Source organism: Oryzias latipes, chromosome 6 (genome assembly GCF_002234675.1).
Source record: "Oryzias latipes chromosome 6, ASM223467v1".
In the NCBI taxonomy this organism is placed as follows: domain Eukaryota; kingdom Metazoa; phylum Chordata; class Actinopteri; order Beloniformes; family Adrianichthyidae; genus Oryzias; species Oryzias latipes.
The window spans coordinates 2,681,392-2,692,029 of record NC_019864.2 but is presented as its reverse complement, the minus strand read 5'-3'; the positions used below and the strand labels follow the sequence as shown (position 1 = coordinate 2,692,029).

The 10,638-nt window shown below is 39.7% G+C and overlaps 1 long non-coding RNA gene across 1 annotated transcript; it reads right to left on the bottom strand.

Moving 5' to 3' along the window:
• Positions 1-827: 827 nt before the first annotated feature.
• Positions 828-4,273, bottom strand: LOC105353637. The gene is made up of 3 exons (XR_002873348.1): positions 4,094-4,273; positions 1,097-1,480; positions 828-1,011 (listed from the first exon to the last, which is right to left on the bottom strand). It is a non-coding gene; the product is annotated as an uncharacterized LOC105353637 (long non-coding RNA).
• Positions 4,274-10,638: the final 6,365 nt, after the last annotated feature.

The following is a 10,638-nucleotide window of genomic DNA, read 5'->3' as shown; positions in this document are numbered from 1 at the left end:
ATCCTGTTTCTTAAATATTACTTCTGCTTAAGAAGTCTGAAAGCGAATTTGTCCTTCAATCCAGACGTCATTAGAAAAGTGTTTCAGTTGTAAAGATGACTTGGACCAAACTCTGGGATGTTTGGCTGTTAAGAAACACAAACTTTGAAGGAGAACTAAACTGTTGACCTCTGACTTCATCAAGAAGATTTAAAACTGGTTGAGTTTTGCTCATTGTGGTTTCAAGACATTTAACAAGGAAGACTCACTGTAGCGCAGAGATGCTGTCATGTTAACCCAATGCATCATGGGAGACGTAGTGCAATAACTGACGCCAAAGGCAGACAGACTCTCTTCTCTGAGCTTCATTGTTTTGTTCACTTGTTCCACGGTCTGATACGGGATCCCGGAAAGCTACACCACTAAAGACGAGCTTTAGCTGGTATTTTTGTTGGAACTGAGAGACTTTAGGAGCAGAATCGGAACAAGGAAGTGAAGACTTTAACCACTTCTGATCGGTCAGACTGATGACGTGTGATTAAGCCTCCAAGAATGATTGGTGGAGACAGTTAAAGGGGCGTGACTTTTCTGAAAACAGAGCTGAAGCTGCAGCTAAATCGCGGTACCGTCATTCTTATCAAAATGTCTCTAATAGAATCAAATAAACACAAATAAAAATGTATTTTATGATCTTTCATATTCCTAACTACTCAGTGTTTTATCAGGGCTTGTTTGGATGAACAGAGCTGATATCCTGGAGATGGAAAATGTTTTTAGATCAGTTAATGAGGGCAATGTCATGATTTCCTTAGCGTGGCAGACCCAAGTGCTGGAACCCAGAGAACGAGACAGGTAAGAAGGTTATTTATTATTTTCTCCCAGGAGGTCCAAAGGTCCGAGGGTGATCCAGAGGCGGCTGTGGTTGGTGGCGTGGCTGGAGTTACGAACGCGGTCGGCGTGTTGGGATTTCCCCAGCGGTGCTCCGTGAAGCGGGTCCTGAGTTCCACTGACGTCACTCGTGGCAAAGGTTTCCTGAAGCAGGAGAGCAAGGTTAGTCAAAGGCGAGATGCAAGACAGAGAGCAAAGCAAAATCTGACTTGAGACCAGGCTTAGTCACCATAAGGGGTAACGATCTGGCGATGAACTGGTGGATGAGGTCTCCTTTTAACAGCAGGGTTTGATGAGGTTGAGTGACAACAGCTGGTGGTGGTTAGGAGAGGAGCAGCTGGAGGAGGGGAGGGGAACTGATCCGGGCACCATGACAGGCAATTTCCCACGGCACACCTGACCATCTCCCAAGGCACACTAGTGTGCAGCGGCACACTAGTTGAAAAACACTGGTTTGAAGCAATGTATAAACTCCATTTAAACGATTGAACTGAACTGTGTGAGACAAATAGAACTTTGGCTTGATTCCTGGACAACCCACGTATTAATAAATCAAATTCTTGAGGCAGTTCAGATCCTTTGTGCAGCTCAGTCATCTCAGCATGACAGGGAACTATGAAAAGAAATTAACAAGTGTTAGATTGCATAGGTGTGTTTAAATTCTTTTTCTTTTCAGCTACTACCTTCAGAGTCAGTACAGCAAATTGCCTGCTTCCATTCAGACTTATTTCGTTCCCCCAAACCCCAGACCGTAAGTGTGCGTGTCAGTTTTTGGTCCTGGTCAGGGTGTACCCCGGCCTAAACCTAGCAGCTGGGTTGGCTCCAGCAACCACATAACCTCGAAAGGGATTCAGTGGATTCTGAAGATATACAGTATATAACAGGAATGGTTAAAATCCAATGGAATTCATTCTTTTGAAGCATTTTAGATTTTTATTGTTCAGGATCTCAGGAATTGGATGTCTGCAGATTAACAGAAATAAGATTTAGGGGTTTATAAACCTTTTTAAGACCATTCGAAATTTAATTTAAGACCATATGTTCAAAGAAAATGAATGTCATGGCTAGTTTAGCAAGCAGACATGCAAGCATTAAATAGTGTAGGATCAAGCCAAAAAAAGAAACCAGCCTATAGCACTTCTCAAATACTACAACTCATGCACTGTCATTGTTTTTCTAAATATTTACTATTAATAGAATAATCAGAAAATGTTGAGTCGTTACTCCAGAAAAAACATTTTAAGACACTTGAAACACAAATCAATTACCGGTAGTCTTTACCAAGTAACTTGTGTGTCATTTTGTAGCCTTTTGTCGCAAATCACAAATGTATTTTTTAAACCTATCACAAATTCCTTAACTTCAACAAAAACTATCATCATCTTCACATGGAAACAGATGAGCAGTAAACAACAGCAGATGATGCTAACAGTCTTCAAAATGCCATCAAGCCACTGTTCCTCAGCATCCAGGTCCCCTCCGACTTGACTGTCAGCGTGGAGCCACACATTGTTCGGATGTCAGAGGCATGTTTGGTTCAATGCAGCCCATCCGTCGTGAAACCAGAAGTCGCATCATTTGCAGTGGAGGAAGGAGTAGGAGAGAAAAAGCCTTCTGTCAGGCTTTGGCAAACTAGCTGCGTTTCCTACTCTGCACATGCATTACAATCGACCTGTTCCCCTTTATGCCAAGTTTAGATGTCTTTCAGCAAAAGGTGCAGTTCTCTTCTACTAACAAGTTTTAACCATTATAAGTTCTCCATTTATTCAAGTCCTTTCTCCATGAATTTACATACTTCCATTTTTACACACCAACACACATGAGCTAATTAACTAGCTGAGGTTAAACGATTTACATCAATTCACGACCAACACATCCTGGAAATATACATATTTATTTAGTGATAGGAAGTCACATCGTGTTGACTAGAAAAAAAATTGAGACCCTTTCACCAGAAATTTTGACAGTTTCATCGTTTTAAGGCCTTATGTTAGTAAAATTCAACTGAAGACATTTTTAGACGTTTTAATGATCTGCACACACCCTGAACAAGAGAACCATAAAAACTTGAGAAGAGCAACGATTCCCATAAATCTCTTAAAAATGGATCACTTAAGTTCAGAAAGGAAAGTTTCATTTTTTTGGCACTCCTATTTTAAAACTAGGTATTCCTGAAATCCTGAACGATAAAATAGTTATAAAGTTCTGGTTATACCGGCCTGTTTTTCAGTCCTCCTTAAACTCTGTCCTGAGAACCAACATATTGCATGTTTTCTGTTAAATTAGTTGATCACTAAGCTCTGGAGAGGTCTAATTATGCCAATCACTTAAACCAGATATTTAATGTAACTGCATTTTGTCAAGCCATTAAAATCCATTCGTTTGTGATACGGACGCTGCCAATTTGGATCTAGATGTTGTCAACAAGCAGTGATTGGTATAAGTTGGTCTGAGTCAACAATTCTATGCCAACTATTCTCGCCAATCCGCGAGCGTGCTCATTCAATATTGGGGCTGTGCTACCTAAGTGTAAAATACAATTTTGGAAACTTTACCAAACAAGTCCAGTCATGAATCTGAGCAAGGTTGCCATGCAAGTTAAAGAGAAAAGTATTTTACAGATATTTGGAGAATTTAGTCTAATTTCAGGTCAGATAGATTACATCTTCCTTTAAAAGAACTTGTGTTGTAAAAATGTTCGGAAGCGAAAAGTTTCCATGCACACATCTTTAGAACCAATTGCTTCCTGGCTATAAAATGTGTAATTTTAGTGTTCCACCTCGATAACTGCATGTGATCCTGCGCAGCTCTTATTCTTTTTACTTTCATTCGAGTATGAGTAATCACTTTCACTTTGCTGTCCCTTAAATCCTCCAGAAGAGTACTGGCAGAATATAGGCAGAGCCACAGATCGTTTTGGAATGACCTGAAGCTCTTAGGTCAAATGACAAAGCTTCAATTCTGTGTGCTCTGCTTTCGGGAGACACATTTTCCCTCTCTGTTTCTAGAAGCACCACCCTCTTTACCCTGACGTCAAGGACTATTACCCGTCCTGTTGTCCTCCCCCAGATAACAATTTGCAGCCTGTTCGTTCTGACAATCAGTATGAATAAAGACAAACACTTAATGAACAAGCAACCACTTTTAATCACATGTCATTAGTCTCATTCCCTACCTCTTTATCTGGGTAACCACTAATTAATTTGCTGTTTTCTTTCCTGCTCACCTTATGTGCCTTCTTCCTCTCTTTCAACCTCAAACCCATCAGCTCAGCATTGCTGCAGCATCTGGCAGCTGCTGCAGTGTGGATTAAATGCTATAATCCTGCAATGAGCGAGTGCAGAGCGCGTGTCTGTGCCGGTGCACAATGCTGTGCAAAGGACCGGATGTTTCTGTTGGTGGTATATCGCAGCAGCAGTGGTATGATGATGCGGGCGTCAGCGCTCATTCATGAAAAAAGCAGCTGGTTGGAAGAGGGGGAAGGGAGGGAATGGACTACAGACTCTGAATGGGGTGGGACATGTAAAGCTTCTTATTCACAGGAAAAACCCAGGCGGAACAAGAGCATGATGGATGTAGGGTTTGAGCTTTTAAAACAGTTTCAGGAAAGGAGTGGTGGATGCAGCTGATGTCAAATTTGTTAGATAGTTTAGCTTGCTTAAAGGCTACCATGAGTCAACAGAGAGGCTTAGTAGAGCTCTTGTATGCGTTCTCTGATTCAGCCTCTCCTCTGCTTCCCGGGTCCCAGCTTGAGTCTAGCCCCTCTACAATGTTTCTGAAGTCCATGTCTGTTATCTGTTCATTGGCTTTCTCACCTGCCTAAGCCTCAGTCACCATGCACCTGTACAGGTATTGAACCGGGTCCGTGGAGGGTTGTAGAAAAGAGGAACGCAGGTGTGTCTTGCAGTTCCTTTGAGGCTCACACAGCCACCGTAAGGGGTCTCACCTGGGCCCCACCTTAAATGAAAATGCTCACCTGCATTGCATGGAGCACTTTGACTAACCTAGGCTTTGGTAAATAAAGCCTTGATTGACAATTAATAGGTTTAACAAAGCCAATTCAGGGTTTTGTTTTAGTCTAAATGTTAGAATCTAAATGCAATGCTTTACTTTTTATTTGATGGGAGTTAAACAACTGCAAACAGTTTTTGAGTCAAAAATTTAAAACTTCCATTTTTGATTTTGAAGACATTTTTTAGGACTTTTAAGGGATTTCATTTTTTATTTCTACCCCCCCCCCCCCCCACACAGTTTTTGCCGATGAGGAAAAGAATACAGCAAAGTCTTCAGCCAGAACTGGCAGCTAAATGTGTATTTTATTTTAAAATACTAAGTTCAGTAGTACTGATGCAAACATTAGTGGTAAGAACTAAGTTACCTCATTCTAATCATGCATGTAAACAGAGAACATTTTTGGTTTGTTAAACGCTCAGAATTGGGTCAGTCAAACACACAAAGCCCAGAGGACATTTTTGTTCTGCAGTGGCTCAGTCCCCCACTGCCACAGAGTTAAAAGGTCAGTAAAAGAAGGGCATCAGTATGTCACTACAGGAATTTAATTGATTGTTCCCCTGAGTGTAAGTGTTTATTTGCGTCAGTGCTGCATTTGTGTGTTTAAAAAAAAAAGATGCACAAAAGCTGAAATGGAAAAAAGAACCTTACAAAATTGGATGAACTCAGGAAGTAGCAGAGTAGAAGGCTAAGTAATTGTGTGCTTATTGTGCATTTTTGTGTATTTCAGTATGGTAAAATATGCTGCAATTAAAATATTTGATCAAAAGCAGGCTGCCCAGCTTATCTTCATAATTAGCCCATTGGAACATCGGCAAAACCAGAACTTATCCATGCAGAAAGTCCATGGATGATGGTTGGTCACTCTTTCTGTGCCAAATCTATTCGTCTTTTACTGTTTTGTGTCAGTAAATAAAATAGACTGTACACATATTTATGGAAACGTCACAAAAAAAACCTTTACTTTAAAAACCACTTTTCCAGCAGAATTCTGTCTCATCCAGAGATTTTACACAACCATTTTAGTCTGGTCTTCTGTCAGTGTATCGTTTTTTTTTTAATAACATCTCTTGTTGCAATTTATCCAAAATTGAAATCATTTTGTTTTGCTGTTAACGTTTAAATTTAGGTAGCATTTCGTGCATGTAGTCAATGGGCAAAACTGGCAGCTAATTCGTGTGCAAATTTAACAGGGGAAAAAAGTTTTAGTGGTCATTTATTTTAGATTTTATTTTATATATCTTAATAAAATTTGTGAAAATGTATTAATAATTGAAAAAATTCAAAAAAGCATAGACTATTGGACTAATTATTTTTTTAATATGTTCATCTCATACCTCAGTGTTTCTTTTTTATCAACATGCCAAAACCAAGACAAACATCAGTGTCTCTGAGCTGTACATGGTTTCTTTCTATTTTGGCTCCTGTAGTTCAGGGTTATCTGATGAAGCACTGACGGCTCCCCACCCTACTTACCCTCAGCGAGGTGGACGAAGTGGGGAGTCTCTGTGATGCATTAATGCAAAAATCAATAAAAACATAACTTAAAATTATTCATTTATGAAAATCTGAAACTTTTATGTGTTCATTAAACAAAATGTAATAATAATGACAAAAATAACAATATTCACCATCATTTTTTATTTAGATCTTATTGATAAATTGAGCAAACATTGGGGGGGGGGGGGGGGGGACAAAAAAAGCAGAGGGCATTATACTGACATGAGTGTAAGACAGTTTGAATAGTGTTTGATACAATTCATTTCAAAATGAAGCACACATAGCTTTCTGAGTTATGTTAAAGCATTTTGTTATGACCTTCTGGGTGTTTTCTTGTTTTTGGATCTGTTTTTTTTCAGCAACTCTGCCAGCTGGGGGGTGGAACACCTGAAGTGGACCAGCTGATTGAGAGGCTGTCACCTGGCAGCTGATGGGTATAAGGGGCTGACACAGACTGGCTAGTGCACGCCGTGGAAGCTGGTGAGGGGCAGAATTCTCGATTGTTTTAGGAGATAAACATACATTATCTTCTACCCTTTTCACATCAATTTTTTAAAAATCAAACAATGAGATTTTCTGCATTCTTCTCTCACAGTTGAAGTGTTTCTAATGAACATATCAAACCAAGACAAGCAGTGACTGACAATCTGTTTTTCTTTACTGTGCACTCTTTCTTACATAAGTAATCAATTCACATTTTGGACTAAACAGGCCACAGGCTCATAAACCCAAGCTACATCAAAGAAAAATTTACAATTTGTTTGCATCAGGCTTTATTGGACACATGCAAACGTTTAGGAATCATTTTGTTAGCATAAAAAACCAACAACAGAATATTCCTGTGCTTTTTTAACAGATTATTTATCAACGTATTTGAATTGTGTAACCTTATTATTCACTTTGTAAATGTGATTTTTCATAAAAGTAATTATTTTGTCTTATCAAATATTCAGGAAATAACCTCTGCATTCTGACTTTGGCTCTTCTGCCATCTGGTGGACATATATAAAGTTGCATTGACATTAACACCAAACTGTAAATAAAATAACTATTGATTGACTTTACTGAAACAAAATATTTTGACATTTGTGTCAACTATCCTCAGGTCTATGGGTCATAGATCATTGATGTTTTTATATTCCTTAAAGGGTATTGTTAGTCATGCTTTATTCAGTAAAGCATGGAGAGAGGCAAGTGTTGATTGATTGATGGTTCAACGACTGGTTGAGTAAGTTTCATCACATGTCGAATAGGTTTGATTTCTTTATTTGTATGGATTTTTAAAAAAACCTTTCACCCTTTCTTTTAATAATACATCATGATCAGCAATGCAGCCCATTTTCAGAAATATCTTTCAAAAAACATACAAAAAAAGATACTGTTGACATTGTTTCATTTAATTAATTTAATTTAATTGATAAATAAGTACTAATTTGGCACAGAACACAAGCTTTCTTAGTACTGTTTTATTTACAGAAAGACTGTTAAGGTCACTGTTAAGGTCACAAGAGGAACATATAGAATGACAGGGACAATCAAGGAGGGAAACTCTGTCTTTTCTGGTACAGGTTCTTACATTGTTCTTTGGTGTTCTTGTTAAGTTACAGAACCGCCCCCCCCCTTTTTATTTTTAAACCCAGGCAGGGAACCCATGACAAGGATTTAGCTTGATCTTGAGACAATGGAGGAGGAAGAGTTTGTCTAAAGAGCAGTACTGAAAGTCAAGAGAGCAGTCGACACATATTCATCCGTCTTTTTTTTCTTCCTTGTATCTAGAGCCAGGTTGCCAGGGCAGCAGCCAAAGCAAAGTTGCCTGCCAAACTAAAGCAGCGTTCAAGCTGAATGCAATTCATTCGAGGCCTGTCCATAAATGTTTTCATGAGCTTGATGCCCCAGACGCGTGTGGGAGGAGCTACCACCAAATGTTTTCAGCCTGATAGCCACATGGAGAGGTGCCTGTATATCTCATGTCCACTGCATGGAAGACACGGATGTTGTTTAGAGATCAGAACTAGTTATTTAAAAAAGTTCTACAAAAGCGGTAATAACGTTTCATGTCTGGTTCATGACAATATCAGATAATATCAGAATTTTATTGTCTCTGTTACAAAAAGTTCAGGAAACCCGAACAGGCTGCCTCCCAAATGGTGCAGCTGCTCCCGTGCCTTTGCCCACCAACCAGCCAGCTGGGGTCGATCCCACGAGCTGATGGAATCCCTGAACATGAGACGTGTCCAAAGATGAGTCCCTGATTGGTAGATGCGACGCGGCGCTCAAATCACGTCGCAGGACCTCCGATCACGTCTGTACCATAGCGTGAACATAGCTTTACTCTCCATCCTTCCTTTACTTTTGAACAAAACTTAAAGACACTCAAACTTTTTTCACTTGAGGCAGGAGCTCTCCATCTACCACCTATTACAGTTAAAAATCATGGTCTCCAACATAGAGATGCTGATATCAGTTGCTTGACACTTGACTGCGCTTCATTGACTCCAGTGCACACCGAAAGTCCTGGCTTGATCAGGCCAGCCGGACAACATCATCTGTTGTCCTGTAGGGAGACAGTAGAGACAAAATATTGTAGTCCCCAACTCAGACTCTTAGCAGTCCCCGAATGAACCTTGAAATTCTGTCTTTGAAAAAAATACTTGTGACAAATGACATCCCTGCCAGATTCCAACATATGCTGGAAACAGGTTTGACTCACTCACCAAAAGTCTGCTCTGGTTGGGAGAAACGTGGATGGCCCTGATTAGAGGGCCTACAAAGCCAGATTACCTCCCATAGGACACTGTGTGGGACAAGATCAAATGATTTCTTTAACCCTTGTGCTATCTTAGATGACCCCCCCTTGCATTGACGTGTTCTTCCTACTATGACAAAGGTGGATAAAGGTGGAAAGATTTCATGTAATCCATGGACACCAGTGAAGATCACAAATCATTGAAGAAAAAAGGTTCAGAGCACTGTCTAGTGGGTCTAGATGACCCAACTCCCAATGTTAAAGGTTCTAGGATAGCACAAGGGTTACATCCACAAAGCATGTGGCCTGGATGGGCAATCATGAGTTTTCCAGCACCCTCTGTAAGTGGTGGATTTTTCAGTGTATCAGCAGAGGTTCCTCTGTAACAGTGGCTTATGGTAGCATAATGGTGTCACCTGAATCAACACAAACTTGTCATGTGAACAAAAAAGAAAGATGCCTTCTCAATTCTCTTCAGTCACGGATGAATTCTTCACATGCACATAATTCTGCCTGATATTCTTCCTGGGACTTTTCCTAAAGCTTTGAAAGCAGAAATATGCCTCGTTTTGAGCTCCGCCGACTGATGCAGGAGATGAATACCGTTACAGTAGCACATGCTGGTCACTTGTTGGCATGTATCTCACGGGTTACTGTGTGAATGCCTTTTGTTTCGAGCATCACAAGGGTTTACGGTTCATCCAAGCCTGGAAATCAAGCTTTGATTGATTAGTTTCACGTGTTTCATTGGTCACTGTCTGGCAGATTTTTCTGACTGTTAGACATTTTTGAACTGCAACTAAAACCTCAGAATTAAACACAAACTGAGCCATTTTTTAACTTCTAATGAAAGTAGGTGTCGTTTACTGTCCAGATAAACCAAGAGTTGCTTCTTCAGAACAAAGTAGTTCTGTTGCAAATGTCTCACGTAAAACACTCAGCATGACTGTTACGCCCTGTGGAAACCATCACCATTTCTACAAAAAAGCTTTTCAGTACGTGGAGTCCCTTCTTTACTACCTTCAGACACCTGTTGTGTGGTTTCTAAGCAGCATCTCTGTGAAGCAAAATATGCACTTCAGAATCAAAAACCAAAGAGGGAGTAAGTGAAGATAACTCTTGGACTGACAGTCAGACAAAGTTTGATTTTCCTGCTGTCACTCATCACCCTTACCCGTGGTCCTTCTTTGAACATGAAAACCTGTAGGCCCTGAGATAAAACACTATTTGCAGTGACAAATATTTGACAAAATTATTTTATAATCAAAGAAGATCATTGTGAAAAAAGCCACATATTTGGTAACAAATACGGGTGTAACAATTTAATATAATTAAATTCAATTAAATTTTATTTGTATAGCCCAAAATCACAACAACAGTCGTCTCAATGGGCTTCAAAGTAAAACAGGAACTCAAAAGGATCACGAATACAAAGAGTTCAAAAGTAAAATACTAAAATGAACTAACAAACTGACTAATATAACAAGGATTCCATTCAATTGTCGATATACAGC